Genomic DNA, 10,023 nt, shown 5'->3' with positions numbered 1-10,023 from the left:
TCCCAGTAACTCAGACTCAGTGACCTCCACCCAGAAATGTACAGTCATGATTATCAGCTTGTTATTATATGACCAACTGCTTTCTTTCACTTCTGACACTTCCTTGCACAGATACCAAAAGATTATTTTGAGTCACTTTAACCACTTAATTTGGCAGAACAGACCAGTTTTTGTTCGCTTGTATAGATACTGAAAGTTTTCTTATAGTTTTCACCTTAAAAAAAAAAAAAAATCCCTTCCCTATCCCCTTCCTTCAAAACATGCCTGAGATTTAGCTTTAAGGCTGTCATCCTGTTAGCAATTAATAAATCTTTTAATTATAATTTGATTGAGTCTATGGTCTTTTACCAGGCGCCACAGACTCCATAACATGCCCATATAATTTTAGTGATCTTTAGATCAGTTGGGCGACTTTACACAGTGCTTTGTAAATAGTCGCCATGTTGTTTAGGGAGAAATGACATGGAAAATACTTTGTAAACACATGTTCAGAACAAACTTTTTTTTTTTCTGAATAATTTCAATTTGCACTAATGGTTGAGCTGAGGGCTATAGAACCTGCCGATCCCATGGCTGGCTGTGTCCATGAGAAAATTTACTGTCCCTAAGCTCTGGTGTATTTCTGAGTAACTGGGAGAGTATCAAAACAACAAGTAGTAATCACCCCTTCTGTTCGGGGCTTTGGTACCCCGTTCCAACTTAAACATTTTTAAGATGTTTGTGTAAGGTATGAAAATGAAAGTTATCGGTCTTTTTGGAGAAGTTCCTAAGTAACAGTAAAATTATGTTCAACTATATACATATGTTTTTTTGTTTAAAATGTATCAGCATTGACAGCAAGATTGTCACTGATACCATAATGATGGCCCAAGCTTGGATCTGATAGGACATTAAAATGAGGGCGACCCTTTGCAAACAGCACATAGTGTCGTGAGCTGACAACTATCATTTTTAAAAAGCGTCTCCCCCCCCCCCCCGTTTTGGAAGTACATTGCTGGGATTGAACCCAGAGCCTTGTGCACACTATGGAAACACTCTCACACTAGTTAGACCATGCTCTTTAAAAATTCCTTCAAAACTCATGGATGAACACAAAATAAACAGAACACCTTCATTTGAAAGAAAAAAAAATCCACATATGTAGGCTGGTAAGGCTAACAGGCCACAGCAGACAAAACCAGGGCCCAAGGTAAGGTTAAAATCAAATAGTATCCAGCTACACAAAGCTGACTTAGGAAGGGAAAGAAGCTTGGAGAACACCCATCTCTGGTGGAAGACACAATACACCTGCTTGCTTTGGTTCTTGTTTTCAGGGGAAGAGAAATAAATTTCCTTTAAACAATTCCATCTGAAAGTTTACAATTGAGAGGAAAGACTGCATTATTCAGATATTCTCCAAAATCCTTGAGGGAAGCTTAGTCTGAGCTGACCAAGAGACCCTAAGTGTCTGCCTGAAGGCACTTGGGAGAAAAAAATACCAAGTCTAATGGAATATATGAAGCAATAAAGCAAATTTAAGAAGTTTGTCTTGTGCAAATCATTTGCTTAGGCCTCTTTAAAAAGCAACCAGAAGTTACTTGTTTGAAACATTTACTTTTGAAAATAAAAACATAGTGATAAACCAAGTCTTGGGGGAAATAATAAACATAGACAGTAAAACCTACCAGTGAATTATACACAGTAAAGATGAAAGTTCTTCAGAATGCAACACAGAAACATTAGAACAAATACACTGTGCATGCTTTAGCATGCTGCAGCCTCTTTTAAGTCACAGAGATGTCATGAAGTCACTGAAGCTTCTGTATTTTTAGAACTGAGGACACTAAGGCACAGAAAGGCTCAGGAACTCACCCAAATTCACACAGTTACTAAGAAAGAGATGTAGCCACAAATCCAGCCCAAAGGACTGGGCTTCAGTTCTGTTTCCTAGCAACTACCCTGTGATCCTGTCAAGAAAATGGAAATCACTAAAGCAGACTCCTGTGGAGGTTAAATTTGTCCCAGAATAAGCAATAGTGAGAGTAAAGCAAATACCTTTTTTAGAGAGATGGCTGAAAATTCTCCAGAACAGAAGGAAGGCATCATTTATCCAATTTGATAAAGGATAAATTTTCTTAAGTAGTATTTGAAAAAAAAGTTCACATCCAGACACAGGATTGTAACTCAGAATTGTAAGGGAAAAGAGATGCTGACCACAAAGACAACCCATCAGGGAAGACAAATTGATAAAATAAAAACCTTTACAAAAGGCAGGGGACTTCTTGAGGTAATGATGGAAACAGGCTGTTATCCTAATAGCAAGGGATGATGACCACCAGCTACAAGTTGTGCTGGCAGGGTTGTCATTAAGGAATGGAAGCAAAATAATGCCTTTTTTATGCAAGCAAAAATTGAAAGTGAAAAATCTTGTACCTTCACTAAAGAAAAACATGTAGGACATATTTAAGAAAGAAGGGGAATTATGAAAGAAAGAAAATCTAAGCTATAAAGCAAAAATGTTAAGCTGTATAAATGTGAATAAATCTAGAACAGCCTTATATAAATAAACATTAAAAAATGTTTAGCAGAAAAACATTAAAATCTATAACTGAAAAACAAGAACCAAAGAAATAGGGAGACTGGTGTGTACATATTCTCATTCATACAGAAGAGGCTTTAAACCACCTGTGAAAACTACTATCTTGGAAAAGGTAATGTCTTTGGAAAAGAAAACTAATTTTTTCAGATAGGTCAGATACTGCCAATGCTACAGCAGATTATCACCTCCCTGAACTCTCAATTTACGGATCATATAGTAGTGAGACTGCTGGAGTCTAGACATTTAGGATACATCGTAATGTGTACATTATAAGACAAGGAGGATGTTTAATTCATTCACATTATTGGGAAGATGTCTTGCCTCAGCATGAGCTACAGATGAGACTGACATGCTGGGGCTGGGTGGTCTTGCAGCTGAGACATTGTAATCCTTCATACAAAGAGCTCATAAATAAAGAGCTGATGTGCTCAGGATCTGAACATTTGTTGAGTATGTACTGTGTCCCACATCAAGCTATGTCTTAATCCTCCCAAAAGTCACACAATTCTTTCATCTACATAAAGTAGAATGCCAAGGCCCAGTTGACTTTTCCTACCAGAGCTCTCATCTGACCCCTGCTGCCTTGTTAAGCTCTGCTTTGGTCATTTCTTGAGCTGCTGACGAATTCATATTCATTTAAATGTTTTTCAAGCATTGTGTCAGCTCAGGTGAGAGACAGAGATAAGGCAAAGAGGTTGTAGGAGTCAGTACTAAGGTTCTTCAAACAGCTGAAAATGGATTTAAATGATGTATCTATACTACAGTACACTTGGGCATATTCCTAAATGACTCTGTATCCTACTGTAGAGATACTTGCTCATCTGTGGTCATTGCTGCTCTATTCACAACAGCCAGGAAATAGAAACAGCCTAGATAATCTACAAACTGATGAAAATATGGTACATCAACACAGTGGAATATTACTCAACTATTAAGAAAATTAAAATAGTAAGGTTTGCAGGTAAATAAGTGGAGACAAAAACAGTCATCCTGGGTGAAGTAACTCAGAGCCAGAAAGACAAATATCATATATTTTCTCTCCTTTATAGATTTTAGCTTTGAACTTTCAGATATGTGTTTCATTTGGAATATCCACAGAGGTCAAAAAATCACTAAGAGCCCATGGAGAGGGTAGGAGGCACAGAGGTCTTTTGTGGTCACAGCATTCACTAGGATAGTGGTTGTCAACCTTCCTAATGCTGCTACCACTTAATACAATTCCTCATACTGTGGTGAGCCCCAACCATACAACTATTTTCCTTGCTACCCCATAACTGTAATTTTGCTACTATTATGGATCATGGTGAAAATACTTTTATTTTCTAATGGTCTTAGGTGACCCCTGTGAAAGGGTCATTCAGTCCCTGAAGGGGTCACAACTCACAGGTTGAGAACAACTGTACTAGAGGAACCTGAAATGTTAAGAACACAGGACTGTTCCTTTAAAGGAAAAAAATACAAAACCTGGTTTTCATCCAGAAGCCTGAAGCAGATGTGTTTTCTAGCCTGCTAACCTTTGTACAATCTATGTGGCTGAAGACCCTCTTCCAGACCCATTATTGCAGTTTATTTTTTCTTAGTCAATCTATGCAACCTATTTTTATGAAAGGTGTCACATGTACTTTACAAAGATGGTCACCATAGTCACATGTGATCTGTATTTAGCTTCCTTCATTCCTCAAATAGATTTAGACATGCTTTATCGTACATGTATGAATGAGTTAATCAGTACAAGAATAGTTTCCACCAGATCATGCTGTGTTTAAATAAGCCTAAAATAAGCAAATTAGGGTCAGACTTCCAAAGCTTCTTGCCTCCCATGGCTCATCTCTCTGCTGCCAGCAAAGTTCACATATACCCCTGCATGAGGGGAAGTGGGAAAATGAGAAAGATAAATAATATGAAAGCCTTGTTTAATGGCACATGAAACCCTGCTACTGTAGAGGCTTTCTAAAATATATCTATACACATACTGCCTAGTGCTACAATAGTGGCACAGCGTTATGTAACTAACCAAGTACTCTCTCTAAATGGGATTTAAGTCCAATTCCACAAAATAAAATACATATCTAATATAATAATTAGGCCAAGAACGTATGGCTATACAGGGGTCATAGTCCCAAGGGAAGAAACAGCCACTATTACTCTACTAAATGTATTAAGCCATGTAGTATCTTTTTAATTTCATTTTACATTCCAAACACAGTTCTCCCTCCCACACCTCCTCCTGAACTCCCTTGTCTCCTCCCATCCCCCACACTTCTCCCCCAGCCCACCCCCAGTCTGCTAGTCCTCATGGGTAAGGGATCTCATGAAGAGTCAACATAGTCTGGCACAACAGGTTAGGGAAAGGCCAGGCCCTCCTCCCATGCATTAAAGCTGAGCATGGCATTCCACCTAAACCACGTAGTATTAAACCGACTCCCAATGATTTCTTCATATACCCATAGATTAATGCATGTCTCAACCTTCATCAGAGAAACTTCTGTTTGCAGTAGACAATGATTAAAATAGAAACTCACAACCTGCCAATGTGCAGTAAATGAAACATATATACCTCACCTCCTCCTTCCAGTGTTCAGGGATCATCACAGAAGAGGGAACAGGAAGAGTATAAGGGCCAGAGGTAGTGGATGATTACAAGGAAGGATTGTCTTCTGATACATCATAGCTGCACCCAGAAACTCACTGCAGTTGCAACAGCATTCACAAAACCTTTGCAAGCCTAAGCAAGACCAAATCCCAGCGTGAAGAGATGAGTTGGCCATGATTCCACCAAAAGCCAAGGAAGTATTAACAATATTTAGCTGAAAGAGGAAAGGATAGAGGAAAACTTTCCACGCTGCATTGGAAATTAAACAACAAAAATTGATCTTAATGGGAGGAAGGGGGCACAAATTTGGCAGTAAGGAAAGGACGTGTGGACCTACGAAATTTTGGGCAAGGGAGAGTGAAAATAATCAAAACAATGTCAAATAGCTAAAAATCAAAAGGGGGGAAAACCTACTCTAAAAAAATCAGCAACAAACTAGACACTCACACAGTCATTTGGCTAGTGATGTTTTTTCCACTCCCTCCATATTTATTCTAACCAATATTATGCTAACAAATATTAGTCTGGCAAGAATTATATAACCGCTTTGTTTTTCTATAAATGCCTCTGACAAGGGCAAAGATTTTAATGGGCCTGTTTCTGATCTCTGCCCACAAATAAAATTTAACACTTAACTTTCAATTGCTCTTGATTGGAATTCTGTAAGAGAGAAAGTTCAGTGCATTCAGGGCAGCAGGCTGGAGGACAATGGTAGGTGATGTGTGAAATGTTCATTGTGGTACATCCTAACCATAGGTGAAGGAAGCCAAGGATACATAACTCATTTTAATTTTATGTGATTATTAAAAGCAAGAGAGTTTTCATTATATAAAACAACAAATGGTATATGTACACATTCATATAAATAGCCTAATTCTATGAAGTTCATAGAAATTGAACATAGAATAGAGATTTTGGAGAATTTAGAGAGAAAGAAATCAAGGAAATTGCTCAATATGTACAGTTTAACCCAGAGAAGATTAAAAAACAAAACATCTTCTGGAAATTGTTGATGCCATTATTAAGTGTTTGCCAAACAGAATGAATATAATAAGCTACTGAACTATATTAAAAATGTGTAAAGTGGAAAATTTTGTATTTATTACCATAACTATAATTTTAAAAGTAGAAGAAAGGGGATTTGTCTTCTACAAAGAACCTCTCCTCAGTGAAGGAAAGATGGTCTTGCTGACCAGCTCAGTGGTGTATAAAAAGTAGCAGCCACTTACAACACTGGAGCTGACTCATACCTATAGAGGCCACATTCAGGGGCAGAGGTCAGAGGGAGAGCTTAAAGTTTGTGAAAGTGAAAACAGAAGACAGGGATTTCCAACCAGGAAGAGAGAAGATAGTGAAGTCATGTGGAGGGAGACACATTCAGGGGTGCAGCAGGACGAACCCCTTTAAGGAGATTAAAAAATATATCTTCAGTACAGTTGCTAAACAGAAGAACAGCGGATGCTGCTTGCCAAGGGACAGTGTTCACACTCAGTACGAATCTATCACTAAGTAAATGTACATTTCTGAATTTTCCCCTGGGGTAGTGAAGCAGCAACAGGAGATGGATGAGATGCACCATTGCGCTTGAGAAGGCATCAGCAACAATAGCAGAATGAGGTGCAATGCTGCCTTTTTGTTTTTACTTCCTGGAATAGATAGCAGACAAATTCTCCCTATGTCTCCTAAAACTTTTCCATCTTAAAATTGTAAATGAGTTTGTAACCTGAAATATTTCCCATTTTTCTGTTTAAAACTGTCTCAGATTATTTATTCACTATGTAAACTGTATATCTATACATTAAGTGAACCGTTTTGATAAATATATAAATAAAATTTAAATTTCCTCTGGGAAATAAGAAATAACAAACTAGCTACTATGTATTGAGTGTCTTTTTATTTTTAATGAGATTCTTCTGGAAGCAAGAAGGAATATATACACTCAGTCCCTCCCCTGCTCCACCCGGCAGTGAGAAAGCCTGACCAGCCCGCACCATCAGATGGGCAGATGGCGGAACTCAGTCTGAACATCTTTGTCAAGGAACAGAGTGGCGCCCTGGTTCCCTCTCATCAGACTTTTGGGCTGTGCAAAAAAACCCTGCTGCTTATGCACAATGCTTCACTACTTCACAGGTGTGACTTTCTATCTATCCCCTGATAGGGCAGGCAGAAAGTAATTAACAAAACTTCACTCCTCGGCCCAACCCAGAAATTATGGTGCCAACAGCTCTGCAAAAGCTCTCTCTCTCTCCCTCACTCCCTCCCTTCCCTCCCTCCCTCCCATCTCCCATGCTCTCTCCCTCTCTCTCCTCTCTTATCTCCTCTCTCTTCTCTCTCTCTTTCCTCTCTCCTGAGTGAGTCAACTGCAACAAATGTCACTCTTTTACAAAGTGACCATAAACTGCAGGAAATGTGATCTTCAGGCAACCACATATTTCAAAATCACTGTTACATCCAAATCTGAAAAAGAGAAGCAGCCATTGAACTCTGCAGCTACTTCAGGCCTTGGGTGTTTGTGCACCATGTTCTCGGCCATGATCTTTATCTTCTTGCTTACTCGCTGAGCTATTTTAAGGATGCAGCTTACTTACTGAACACGGTTCTAGAACACGAAGATGGGAGAAATAAGTCTCTGCTTTGTAGAAGAGACTGGCCACAAAAAGCTTGATTGTGGTTGTCATGAATATAATAACATTGGCATCCAAAATAAAATAAAACAGGAAGAAAATTAGGAAGGTAACTTAGCATACCTTGTGACTCAACTTCTCAGATACTTTAAAAAGTAGTATTTTAGGAATATTTCCAGACCTGGTGACTCTTCTAAGTGCACTAAGGCTGACATGTGCATATTCTCCCAGCCAGATCCTCATCAAATGTGAGGTGTTGTCCTGGAAACTGTGGTGTTGAAAGGCAAACAGAGAAAGAAAAAAGAAAAAAAAAAAAAAAACACTTAGGAAAAATACCTGCCAGAACTATCAGGAGTCTAAGTTACTTCAAAATGTTTTTGAAGCTCAACAATACATGGCTTACAGTTGCAAATAAATATGTGGAGAGATTCCTTAGATCTGAAGGAAGGATGCCTAGAATGGGCCAGGGTCACCCACAGAGCCTCTTGCCATGGTCACAGCAGAACAAGTTTGCATCTCTTCCTTGACATTGGTAAGAACATTCAAACATGGCTGTTCCAGTGGAAGTTATTGGTCTAACTCTTGGGGAATTTGATGATTACACCATCAGAGTGACTGGTGTATTGGCTATGCCGCAATCTGGAACAGTGTCAGTGGAGAACTTGCTGATCCAGTGTCCCCAACACAAATGTCAGATATACTGAAACAAACAGATGGTTGTTAGTTGGCAATCACCCTGGATTTGGTTGTTGGCATTTTAGTGTGAATATCAAGAACACTATGCAGAGCTTTGATACTTCCAGAAAAAGTTGTGACTGAGGTTGTGAAACCCGGAGTTAAAAGGAAAGGTTGTCATCAATGCCTTCAGATTGACTAGTTCTAAAATGATGGTGACCTTAATACATGAACATATTTAAATGTGGGTCAGTGAAACAAACAGTTTACCCAGGCATTGATTCATGGATTAAACAGACGCTATTACTCTACCATGGTTGGTTTTCAGTGAAAATGAGCTGAAGCAGAAGATGCTGCTAAATTTTCCTACTAAGAGTTGGGTGGAATGTCTGACACCTCAGAATTACAGTGAATATTGTAAACAAAGCAAGTCAGTGCCAAAAAAAGACTTTAGAATCCATCAAGAATTGCAATATGGCTGTAGAAGAAAACATGACACCCAAACAACTGGTAATAAAGAACGTTAGCAAGCAGGATCCCAAACATTATTTGAAAGAAAATGTGGATGTACTTATGATTTCAAATAGTGTCTAGTGCTTTTGCAACAATGTTGCATTTAAATAAAGCAACACAGAAAGGGGTCACCAATGCATTTGGTGTCTGTTCCCCCGTTGTTCCTGAAGCTCACTATCAAAGGAACCCTGAAGGTGTATTGGGTGAAGTGTGCAAGTGCTGTCATTTCAGCACTGTGACTGACACCTGTAGTCTCAGTTTCACCATTGCTCCTGTTTCTTTAGTCGGGATGTTAAAGATTCCAAAGTTGTGTAAGAATGCATCAAACTGAACAAATTTTTCTAAGACCACATTTGAAAACAATGTAAATTTTTATTTGGGGGAGGGGTAGGTTTATAGACAGGGTTTTCCTGGGTAGCTTTGGAGCCAGTCCTGGAACTAGCTCTTGTAGACCAGGGCTGGTCTCAAACTCACAGAGATCTGCCTGCCTCTGCCTCCCAAGGGCTGGGGTTAAGGGCATGCACCACAGCACCCTGCTTCTCCTTCTCCTTTTTTGTAAATTTTGATTATTGATTACAAAATAAAATACATTTACAATAAAAATAAGTATTTGAGCAATTTTGTATTTTTTTCTCAAGCCTCCTTGAAAGATCTCATAAGTTTAGGCAGATTATAACATTGTATAATATATTTATTTGGACCTGTTCTTTCAGTGACAATATGCAGTTTTTGTTGCAGTGCTAACATAATGGCTCACACACAGTAGATACCAAAAGATACTGCGGAAGCCCACACACAGACTTTCACATTTGAAGAACACCTTCATGGATTTTTTCACCTGAGCTGGGATTTTGGCTACTGTAACATCAATGAGATCTGTATGTCTTTTCTGAGAGAGAGAGAGAGAGAGAGAGAGAGAGAGAGAGAGAGAGAGAGAGAGAGAGAATGCATCCACTCAAACTTTTGTAGACAAATTCAGGAGATAGGTAGATCACCATAAAGACAATCAGTGCTAAAATGAACAACTCTGATGACCTCTT

General features: G+C 38.8%; 1 pseudogene; it reads left to right on the top strand.

Moving 5' to 3' along the window:
• The first annotated feature begins 8,166 nt into the window (after nucleotides 1-8,166).
• On the top strand, nucleotides 8,167-9,064 carry LOC127229610 (26S proteasome non-ATPase regulatory subunit 14-like; annotated as a pseudogene).
• The last annotated feature ends 959 nt before the right edge of the window (nucleotides 9,065-10,023 follow it).

This window comes from Phodopus roborovskii, unplaced genomic scaffold (genome assembly GCF_943737965.1).
Source record: "Phodopus roborovskii unplaced genomic scaffold, PHOROB, whole genome shotgun sequence".
Taxonomy (NCBI): Eukaryota; Metazoa; Chordata; class Mammalia; order Rodentia; family Cricetidae; genus Phodopus; species Phodopus roborovskii.
Note: the sequence above shows the minus strand (reverse complement) of the source record. Positions and strands in the feature narration are given on the sequence as shown.